Raw genomic sequence first — 11,123 nt, forward strand, 5'->3', positions numbered from 1 at the left:
AACGTGCCCTTTACGGAGTGGGAACTCCGCAGCGCCCTAGCGCTTTGCAAGGACACGTCTCCTGGACCGGACAACATCCACAACCAGATGTTGAAGCACCTTAGTGATGAAAGTCTACTCTATCTCCTTCGTGTGTTCAACCGTATCTGGATGGAGGGTGCTTTTCCGTCTCAGTGGCGAGAGGGCATAGTCATTCCTGTCCTCAAGCCTGACAAAGATCCTAAGTATGCAGGAAGTTACAGGCCGATTTGTCTTACCAACTGCCTGTGTAAGCTATTTGAGAGGATGGTAAATCGCAGACTCGTGTGGTGTCTGGAGAAACAAGGACTCTTGTCCGAGTACCAATGTGGATTTCGAGCCGCTCGATCCACCACAGACCACTTGGTACGCCTGGAGAGCTCTATCCAGGATGCGTTTCTCCGCAAACAGCACTTGGTAGCTGTCTTCTTTGACTTGGAGAAGGCCTACGACACCACCTGGCGATATGGCATCCTTTCAGTCCTGCATCAATGGAGATTCCGAGGTAACTTGCCGGTATTTATTGCGAATTTTTTGTCCCTCCGTCTATTCCGTGTCCGAGTAGGGAGGACATATTCGCAATACCACGTTCAAGAAAATGGAGTCCCACATGGATCGGTTCTTAGTGTCACTCTGTTCGCGATTGCCATAAACGGTATTGTCGCTGCTGCTGGTCCAGCCGTAATACCGTCCCTATATGTGGATGATTTTGCTCTGCACTATAGCTCGTGCAGTATGGCAGTCGCAGAGCGACAGTTACAGCAAGCTATTAGGAGGGTGGAGAAGTGGACCTTAGAACATGGCTTTCGGTTTTCTGCCGTAAAGACCTCCGTTGTCCACTTTTGTCGTCAACGTACACTTCACCCTCATCCTGAGCTTTATCTAGGTAATGTCGTTCTTCCAGTTGTTGACACCTACCGATTTCTTGGGCTCCTTTTTGACAGTAAATTATCGTGGGAGCCACACGTGCGGGAGCTAAAAGTGCAATGCACCAAGAGGCTTAACCTCTTGAAGTTTCTTAGCAGCACTAATTGGGGAGCTGACCGCGTGGTGCTCCTGCGATTCTATCGGGCACACATTTTATCTCGGTTAGACTACGGCAGTGCAGCATATGGCTCCGCAAGACCAAGCGTTCTTGCGAAGCTGAACAGTATCCACCACAGCGGGGTTAGGTTGGCGACGGGAGCTTTTCGTACTAGCCCCATCGCTAGCCTGCTCGCTGAGTCTGGTGTGCCGCCTTTACACCTGAGGCGCCAGCAACTACTACTTATGTATGCTGCAAATTTGCGACAGATGCCACTTCATCCGAGCTATCCCTGCGTATTCAGCAATGGCAACCGTTTGTTGTACGTTGCTCATCCTCGTGCGACGCGGCCGGTTGGGATACGCTTGGATAGCAGTTATGAATTGTTTGACGTACCTTCGATTCCTTGCCTTGTCAGACAACCAAGTGGGGTACCTCCGTGGGTTGTACGACGACCTGAAATCATCCTGGATTTGCACACTGGCCCGAAGGGAGACACGGACCCTTCGATTTATCGGAGGATCTATCTGTCCGTTCTTGGCCGCTATCCAGGTTCAGTCGTCGTTTACACGGATGGTTCAAGGACAGATACGAAGGTGGGCTGTGCGTTCGTTGTCGACAATGATCGGTTTCTTTTTGCTCTCCCGGCAACCTGTAGTGTGTACACGGCAGAGCTCTATGCTATCTGTGAGGCTCTGCGGTACGCACTAGACAATGAGCGCCGACACTTTCTCGTGTGTACTGACTCCTTGAGTTCGCTTCAGGCTATTGATACCTGTTTCCCTCGACACCCTCTGGTGCAGCGGATCCAGGACCTGCTGGCCGGGTGTTCGGATGCCGGCACCAGAATTACGTTTGTGTGGCTCCCCAGCCACATGGGCATAGAGGGAAACGAGTTAGCAGATCAGGCTGCCAAGGAGGCAGTTACACTGCCCCCGTTGCCTTTCAAGGTTCCAGCAAGTGATATTCGCTCTCAGCTGAGACATCTGGTTATGTCTCATTGGGAGATGGAGTGGCAGGCCATCCCACTTCCCAATAAGCTGAGAGCGATAAAAGGAACAACGAAGGTATGGAGGACTTCCCTTCGGGCTTCGCGGAGGGAAGCCGTGGTATTATGTCGCCTTCGGATCGGCCACGGTATCTTGACGCACTCCCATCTACTGAAAGGAGAACCCCCTCCGGTGTGTACCTGCGGCGACCATCTTACCGTGGTACACATCCTTACGGAGTGCGTGGACCTGGTCGATCTACGCCGTAGTCTTAACCTTCCGAGTACTATCTCCCTTATCTTGCGCGATGACGAGCAGTCAGCAGACCTCGTCATCCGCTTTATGAGGGATAGCGGTCTGTTTTATCGTGTGTAATGATGTCCTTTGTGCTTGTATCTTTGTGTCAATTACGCTCTTATCCTATTGACTTCATTTTAGTTTGTGTTGCGTATTTTAATGTGTTCTTTTAACGTCCAATGTAAAGTATGTATATATATCTGTACTAGCAGGCAATGCCTTATTCCATTATCTCCTCTAATTTTTCTTCTTTTGTTCCAAAATAAGGCATTGCGAATTAGATCCACTGATTGTTTTAATTTCATACTCATTTTTCATCGCATTTTTTTAAAACTCTAATCAGTGGCTACGTTTTAAATTTTAACTATCATATGTCATTTCGTCCATCTCGTTCCATTAGGGGCCGATGACCTTCGATGTTAGGCCCCTTAAAACAACAAGCATCATCATCCCATGTGGTGGATTGGTGGATAGTGGGGTCCTAACCGACATGCCGGCGGACTGGAGCAAAATAATATAGCTCTCGCAGACCAAACACACAACCCTCTATGTGTGAGAGACGCAGACGAAGAATACACCCAGAGTATCCCCTGCTTGTCGTAAGAGGAGACTAAAAGGGGCGACCATTAGGCTACTGGTGTTTAGTACCATCACGTGGGGAATAGCATGGGTCGCCTTTACTTGCGAGTAGTACCACTATATTAGGTTCACAATAGGTTTGGGATTAGTAGTGACAGTGTGTGAATCAGGATGGGTTTTACAGTACCTGTGATTAGTAATACTTTATGAGCGGCACAGTGGGTCTGCGTTGCCTATGGTTAGTACCCACTATGTGAGAACACCACGGGATACTGCGAGGAACACCCTAGTTTTGCGTTGCCTGTAAATGGCGCCGCAATGTGAGAAAAACCATAGGTCTGCCTTACCTGTTCGACGTACAATACTTCTGAGTTGTACCATAATGTGTGGATTACCGTGAGTGCGCTACTTTTGATTAGTACCGCAACATGACATATACCATGGTTCTATTTTACTGGCAATAAGTACCATTATGGGGGGCCGGAGGGGTAGTATGTGGTCCTGTGGGTTCAATTCTTGCTGGTGGAAGTGTACTAATGAAGCACAGAAAATGCCATTTTTTCTTACGAAATCCGATACATGCACGTCCTCGCCATGGTCCCTGGACAACGGATACACTGCGTGTACACGGCTGAGTCATGTAAGGACGAGAAAGCGAGTTCCCGACACTTCAAAATAGGGACCCACCAGCTAAGGGAGACAATCCCGAAAGAATACATCGGTCCTCCAGGATTGCTGGGGTTTGGCGTTGGGCTGACAACCCAATCTGTAAGAAACTCGCGTTAAGATATTTGAAGGAGAAATAGCCGACCTGACTTTTTTATGACGACCTCAAAAATGTGTAAAGGACTTGAGGATTGGTTCGTGGAATGTTTTAAGTCTTTACCAAGCTGGAAACTTCGGAAAGTTGTTCAATCAGCTGGTTGAGTATCGACTAGATATTACTGCTATTCAAGAAGTGAGATGGATTTGTGAAGGAGTGGTATAGAGAAAAAATTACATGGTATTCTATAGTTGCCACACAAAGGGTCACATGCTGGGTACTGGTTTTATTGTCAGTGAGCATATAAAACACCTTATAGTGGATTTTCAGGCAAAATCGCATAGATTGTGCAGATTTAGAATTAGAGGGAAATTCTTCAATTACAGTCTTATCTGTGCACATACTCCAACTGAAGAAAAGCGCGACGAAGTTAAAGATTCATTTTACGATGGATTGGATGAAGTTTGTAATGAGTGCCCAATAGTAGGCTGTAAAATAATCTTCGGGGATTTGAATGTGAAGATAGGAAAGGAAGACAAATACAGACCTTGTATTGGAAAATACAGCTTGCATATTATTTCTAATGGTAATGGAATCAGGCTTATACATTTTGCATTCTCAAGAAATATGGTAGTGGGAAGTACAACTTTTAATCACAAGGACATACATGAAATGACATGGAAGTTTCCAGATGGAAGTACTTTTAACCAAATTGACCACCTTCTAATAGATGCAAGACACTTCCCTTACTTGATGGACGTTAGAATTTAAGGGGGGCCAACATTGACTCTGACCACTACTTTCTGGTAGCAACTATTAGAGCGGAATATCTAATGGAAGAAAGGTGCATGGATCCAATGCAAGAAAGTTCAACAGTGCTCGGCTGAAGGAGCTCGAAACTGCTCTCAGATATGCTAGCTTGCTTAAAGAGGCCCTGACCGATTTGCCTAATAGTGAGAATATTGATGAAATCTGGAATAATCTTAAAGACGCACTATTAAAAACTGCAGATGAAGTTTTAGGAAGGGAAGAGAAAGTCCGGCACAACAATTTGTTTGAAGAGTGTGCACGAGCAACAACCTTAAGAATTAAGCATACGAGAGAATGCAACAGAGGAATCACGCCCGAAAAGCAGTGGATGAATATAGAACTTCCAGAAGAGAAGAAAAGAGATTGCACAAAAAGAAAGAGATAGTATGAGAGGAAAGAAATATAAGAAATGAAACGGTTGAAAGGGCTGAATGATGTGAGAGCTTTCTATCAGAAGTTAAATAAAAGTCGTAAGGATTTCCACCCTAGAACAAGTTTGTGTACAGATAAAGATGGCATTATGCTGGGCAGTGAGGAAGCAATACTGGAAAGATGGGCCCAATATTTTGATGAACTGTTGAATTAACGTCTAGGTGAGAACCTAGAAACCCTAACTCCTATAAACACAAGAAAATCAGACATAGAAGTACCGATACCTACTAGTGCCGTGCACTGTTCGAACTAGAGACAGGTAACCAAGACGAAGCAACATGTGCCTTGCTGCATATGCAACCGCCATCACGCAAGAGTGGAGCGTGTAAGCTAAAATGCCCGAGTTTGCTGTAATTCGTTCGAGAGTGCATGTTCGAAGCGAAGTTTGCTGACTAGCGGGGATGACCTTGCTTCCTTTGCTGACGTTGTAAGCAATACAGTTAATCCAGATATGAGTAAGACCTTGTTTACATAAAGCAAAGCCCAGGAATTCAGAGGCATAAATGGATGATTGAATGGTTGAATTAATAATTAGTTTTGAGCTGAAGTTCACCATGCCACATGAATTGACGGACAGCGTTGTGGCTAAAATTCAAAGCAGCGAATATAAACTAATTAAGAGATATGGGCTCAGTCCTGATGTTTGGAAGAAATTCCTGCTTGTGGTCACTGCAGACAACCAGCAGACAGGGTATGTTTCCTATGACTCGTGCAATGCACTGTTAGCATATAAATTTGGTACAACTCATTAAAGAAAACACGTTTGCAAATTTAATGCTTGTTCTTCTCGCACAGTATTGAACGGTAATACAAAGCAAACCATAATTGTTACCGTGTTTTCGTGGTAGGTAGAGGTGAAAGAAGGTGCGGGCGTGAATGAGTCTCAAACTACGGAATCAAAGTTAATGTAAAATTTAACAAGGTTATATTTTCTTTTCAAAAACAAAGAAATAACAAGTATGGCAGGTACAAGGTAGCAAATCAAAGGGGAGTCACAATATTCACATAATTTGGGCTTCGAGCCCCGAAAACACAATGCTTGGGCAATCAGCCAAGTTTTACCTCCAAAACACAAGTTTCAGCAGAGGGGCAGAAAACCCCATTCATACCTCGGAGCCCTTGCTCCAAATTACACCCCACGAACCTGCTACGCAGGCGTAGCAGGGGGAGAGGTGATACTCCCACGTGGCGCGTCCCAGGTGGCGGATAGGGGGGTCCTAACCGGCTTGCCGGCGGACTTGAGGGAAATAAAATACCTCTCGCGGACCAAACACACACCCCCTGTGGGTGGGGGAGGCAGACGAATAATACACCCACGGTATCCCCTGCCTGTCGTGCGAGGCGACTAAAAGGGGCGACCAAGGGATGCTTAAATTGGAACCATGAAACTGCTTTTGATTCGTGCCATCACGCGGGGAACACCAAGGGTTGCTTTTACTTGTGCGTAGTACCACTACATTAGGTACGAAATTGGTTTGTGATTAGTAGCACACAGGAGCACCGCGCGGTCGGCTTTTGCAGTACCTGTGAATAGTACCACCATATGAGCAGGACCATGGGATGATAGCTACCATGGTTCTGCCTTGCCTATGATTAGTACCCACTATATGAGGAACACCACGGGATAGGGAGAGGTCCCTGTGGTTAGTACTCTTCTGTGAAGAAAACCATAGGTTTGCGTTGCCTGTAAATGGCACCGCAAAGTGGGAAAACATAGGTCTGTATTAAATGTCGAATTTCATAAGCTCTGAGTAGTACAATAATGTGTGGAATGCCGCAAGTCTCTGCTACTTTTGATTAGTACCGTAACAGGACAGCTACCATGGTTCTATTTTGATAGCGATCAGTACCGTTATGAGGGGCCGATAACTTCGATTTAGGACCCCCTTTTGACTGCACGCATAATCGATTCCGTGTTATGCTATAGCAGTAGTCCCTTGGTCAGTAATACGATATTGTCACGTCTGTTTATGTGAATGTGAGACATTACGGGTCGCAACCACTGATTGTTTTAAATTCATGTCCATCCATTCATTCTTCGTTCTCACGTTTTTGAATTCTGGTCAGTGGAGAATTTTAGACTTTTAATATGTCATTCCATTTCGTCTCATTTCGTACCATTAGGGGCCGATGACCTAGATGTTAGGCCCCTTTAAACAACAATCATCCATCCATCATCCATCCAAATTACACCGATAAGCCTCCACGAGGCATACCACAATTGATTTTTAAAAGAGCCACACGCTCTCAAATTTAAGCCTTCTCCCAGGCCACACCAAACTCAACCTTCAAGTTGTCCTCAACGGACCTAAACACAGGGGTAAAATACCCAATCTACTGAGGTCTAGGAAATAAAAAAAGGGTTAGTTAAATGACCTCTAAGGTAACAATTTGAGAGGAGGCGAACTTGCACTCCTAATACACTTTGTCTTTAAGACCTATTTTGGCTCTTAGGCCACTGATGCAAGGGCTAATCCCATACTACAGAGGTGACTTAAAAAAGAAATATTTACATTACATTACGGAAGAATTGATTGAGAAAATAAGTTCACCTCAAGACAATGTGAGTGGGAGCTCGAGAGGGTTAGCACTCTCTATCCCAGTATGTAGCTTTACAAGAGAATAGAAGAAAAGAGAAGTTACATTTTAGGAAAAGGTTACATAGGGGAACGCTTAGAACCCGCCCCGAAAGTTAAACTGCTGAGCTAGCAAAGAAAGAATTTATTAATCGGCCATTACCTTATTGTTGACCGCTGCCGAGGAAAGAGGCGCTTCCCGCCTCCCGCTATGTACTTAATACACTGAAAGATGGAACAGAAGTGGCTCGGAGACCCTAAAATCAGCAGTTTAAATACTCTCGCAGAAAGTTCTAGGCGTTAGGGGAAAGAAAACACCCTCCCACAAAGATTTTATTGGGTAGGACCCCGCAACAGATTCAAGTTGGGGAAAGATACACCAGATTGGTCAGAAATTAATTGAAAAAATTCGTGATTGGATACATTCAAAACAAGGGGAAGAAAGGGGTAAATATTGCCAACTTAAACAATGACAGAAAGAAATTTAACAAAGAACAAACTCCTGAAATTAAATTTTCTCCACCAAAATAGTTCTCTGACTCCGCACTAGGGTGCACTATTGTTGATCTTCAGTAGTGTCCTCTAGAAGAGAAAGTTCACACTTCTTAATACAAGCAAGACAAAAGTACATCGAAAATGACACAGTTCACAAACTCAAAATTTTCCAGGTAGTGACATCTTCTGAGAAATTTGGAAATTAAGACCGTAGATAAAGTTCAGACTTCCTCCAGAAGAGGAGTTTCAACTGGCGCAACTTTTAAATAAACGGTGTGGAGGTGTACCGCCCGGTACAGACCTCCCCCCCCCCCCCCAAAAGTTCCTCCACGGGGTAACACAGAAGAACATAAACTTTTGTTTGAAAATAAGTTCCAAGTTTTGATGTTGCTATTAAGATAACTTGCAGAAGTATTTGAGAAATTTCTTAATTCGGTTCCAAAATTTGTTGTTGGAGGTGAAGTAAAGTCTTTAGGTTTATAGAAGTTGAATTTCTGAAGATAAGCTTTTACTACTTAAAAGCGTAGCAGGGGGAGAGGTGATACTCCCACGTGGCGCGTCCCAGGTGGCGGATAGGGGGGTCCTAACCGGCTTGCCGGCGGACTTGAGGGAAATAAAATACCTCTCGCGGACCAAACACACACCCCCTGTGGGTGGGGGAGGCAGACGAATAATACACCCACGGTATCCCCTGCCTGTCGTGAGAGGCGACTAAAAGGGGCGACCAAGGGATTATTGCATTCGAACCATGAAACTACATGTGATTAGTACCACCACGCGGAGAACACCAAGGGTCGCTTTTACTTGTGTGTAGTACCACTATATTAGGTACGAAATAGTTTTATGATTAGTAGCACACAGGAGCACCGCGCGGTCGGCTTTTGCAGTACCTGTGATTAGTACCACCATATGAGCGGGGCCATGGGATGATAGCTACCATGGTTCTGCCTTGCCTGTGATTAGTACCCACTACATGAGGAACACCACGGGATAGGGAGAGGTCCCTGTGGTTAGTACTCTTATGTGATGAACACCATAGGTTTTGCGTTGCCTGTAAATGACGCCGCAAAGTGGGAAAAACATAGGTCTGTATTATACGTCGAATGTCATAACCTCTCAGTAGTACAATAATGTGTGGAATACCGCAAGTCTCTGCTACTTTTGATTAGTACCGCAACAGTACAGATACCATGGTTCTACATTACTAGCGATAAGTTTTGGACCCATTTAGACACCAAGCATCCTCGATTCAGGATTGTGCTTTGGAAGTGGTCCCTTGGTCAGTAATACTATTAACTATGATAATTTTTTGGGTCGGATCCACTGATTGTTTTAAATTCATGTTCATTCATTCATTCTTTCATTCATTCATTCTTCACGACATTTTTTATTTTGGTCAGTGGATGATTTTGAACTTTTACTTTGTCGTTTCATTTCGTACCATTAGGGGCCGATGACCTCGATGTTAGGCCCCTTTAAACAACAAGCATCATCATCATCTTTCATTTCGTACCATTAGGGGCCGATGACCTTCGATGTTAGGCCCCTTAAAACAACAAGCATCATCATCATCATCACTACTTAAAAGTGAAGGAAAAATTTGCAATGTCCATCAGATATTGCTGTTGAATTCCCAAATGTAGTTATCTCTTATAGTAACTGTCCATGTAGTTGATGTTGATGAAGTTGGATGGCCGGACCGGCCGTTGCAGCTTGCGTCCAAAAGGAGGCCGCTCGGACCCCTTAAGTACCCTGAGATACCGCTCGCCCGCACTATGAGGGGAGCAGAGTGTTGAAACACGCCGCGCCCGCGGTGAACATATACAGGCATTATGGAGAGGTTGAGGGGCCAGCGGCGTGTAGATATCCGTGGCATTTAATCTTATGAAGCCACAGTGTAAGGTGGAGCAGGAGACGGGAGCGTGGTAATGGCCGTGGCAAGAACAGGATGGCAGTTTAACGGATCGGGGCGGGTTTTACAAAAGGCTTACATCTAAAACCAAAATATTATAGAAGGGGCAGAATGCCATAAAAGTGAAACTCAAAAAAAATATAACCTTCATATCCTTTCAAAATAATATGAAGCAAGTTAACACAAAATTACACCGGTTTCACCTGGGACAGGTGAAGCCTAAATATCCTCTCGGTGGCTGGATTACTTAACAATAAGGTAACCGGCGTAAGAAAATCGAGAATGATACAAGGCCCATGAAATCTGGGGGCAAGCTTGCCCGCGGGAACAAAATTTTTGACCATAACCTGGTCACCTACCTTCAAAGGGGTGGGTCTCCGTCCACGATCATACCTTTCCCTAACCTTTTCATGAGACACTTTAAGATTGGCTTTAGCCTTCTTCCAAAGATCTTTAATGTTATCCGGATCTATTGTCTCGGGTAGAATGTCATTCAGAGACCAGAGGTTAGAGAGCGGCGAGTTGGGAACAAACTTGAACATCAAAGAAGCTGGAGTAAACTTGTGAGATTCATGAACCGCCGAATTCAAAGCAAAAGCTATCCAATGCAGGGACGTGTCCCACCTGGAATGATCTTCATGATGATAGGCAATAAGTGCGGACCTGAGATTACGGTTAACCCGTTCAGCCAGAGATGGTTGAGGGTAATAAGCAGAAGTAGTTACATGAGAGATTGATAAGTCAAAACAGAATTTACGAAATAAATTAGATGTAAAAGCCTTAGCGTTATCAGATACAATATATTGACACGGACCAAAAGAAGCAAAAATAGAATTTAAGCAGGTAATGGTAGACTGAGCGGTAGCCAGCTTAGTCGGAAATAACCAAGAAAATCTGGTAAAACCATCTACGCACACAAAGATGAACTTGTTAGCATTACCCTTTGACTGGGGGAAGGGTCCTACATAATCGATATACAGACGTTCCATGGGGCGGGACGCTTGATGCGAAGACAAAAGGCCTACCTTGGTGGACATGGTCGGTTTACTAAGCAAACAGGATTTACATGCCTTTACTAATTCACGGATTTCACCGTCCATACCCTTCCAGATGAACATATCACGAATCTTTTCACGAGTTTTAAAGATACCAAGATGCCCTCCTAATGGGGTCTCATGATAATACTTGAAGATCATAGGTACAAGAACCGCTGGAACAACAACTTTCA

This window comes from Anabrus simplex, chromosome 4 (genome assembly GCF_040414725.1).
Source record: "Anabrus simplex isolate iqAnaSimp1 chromosome 4, ASM4041472v1, whole genome shotgun sequence".
In the NCBI taxonomy this organism is placed as follows: domain Eukaryota; kingdom Metazoa; phylum Arthropoda; class Insecta; order Orthoptera; family Tettigoniidae; genus Anabrus; species Anabrus simplex.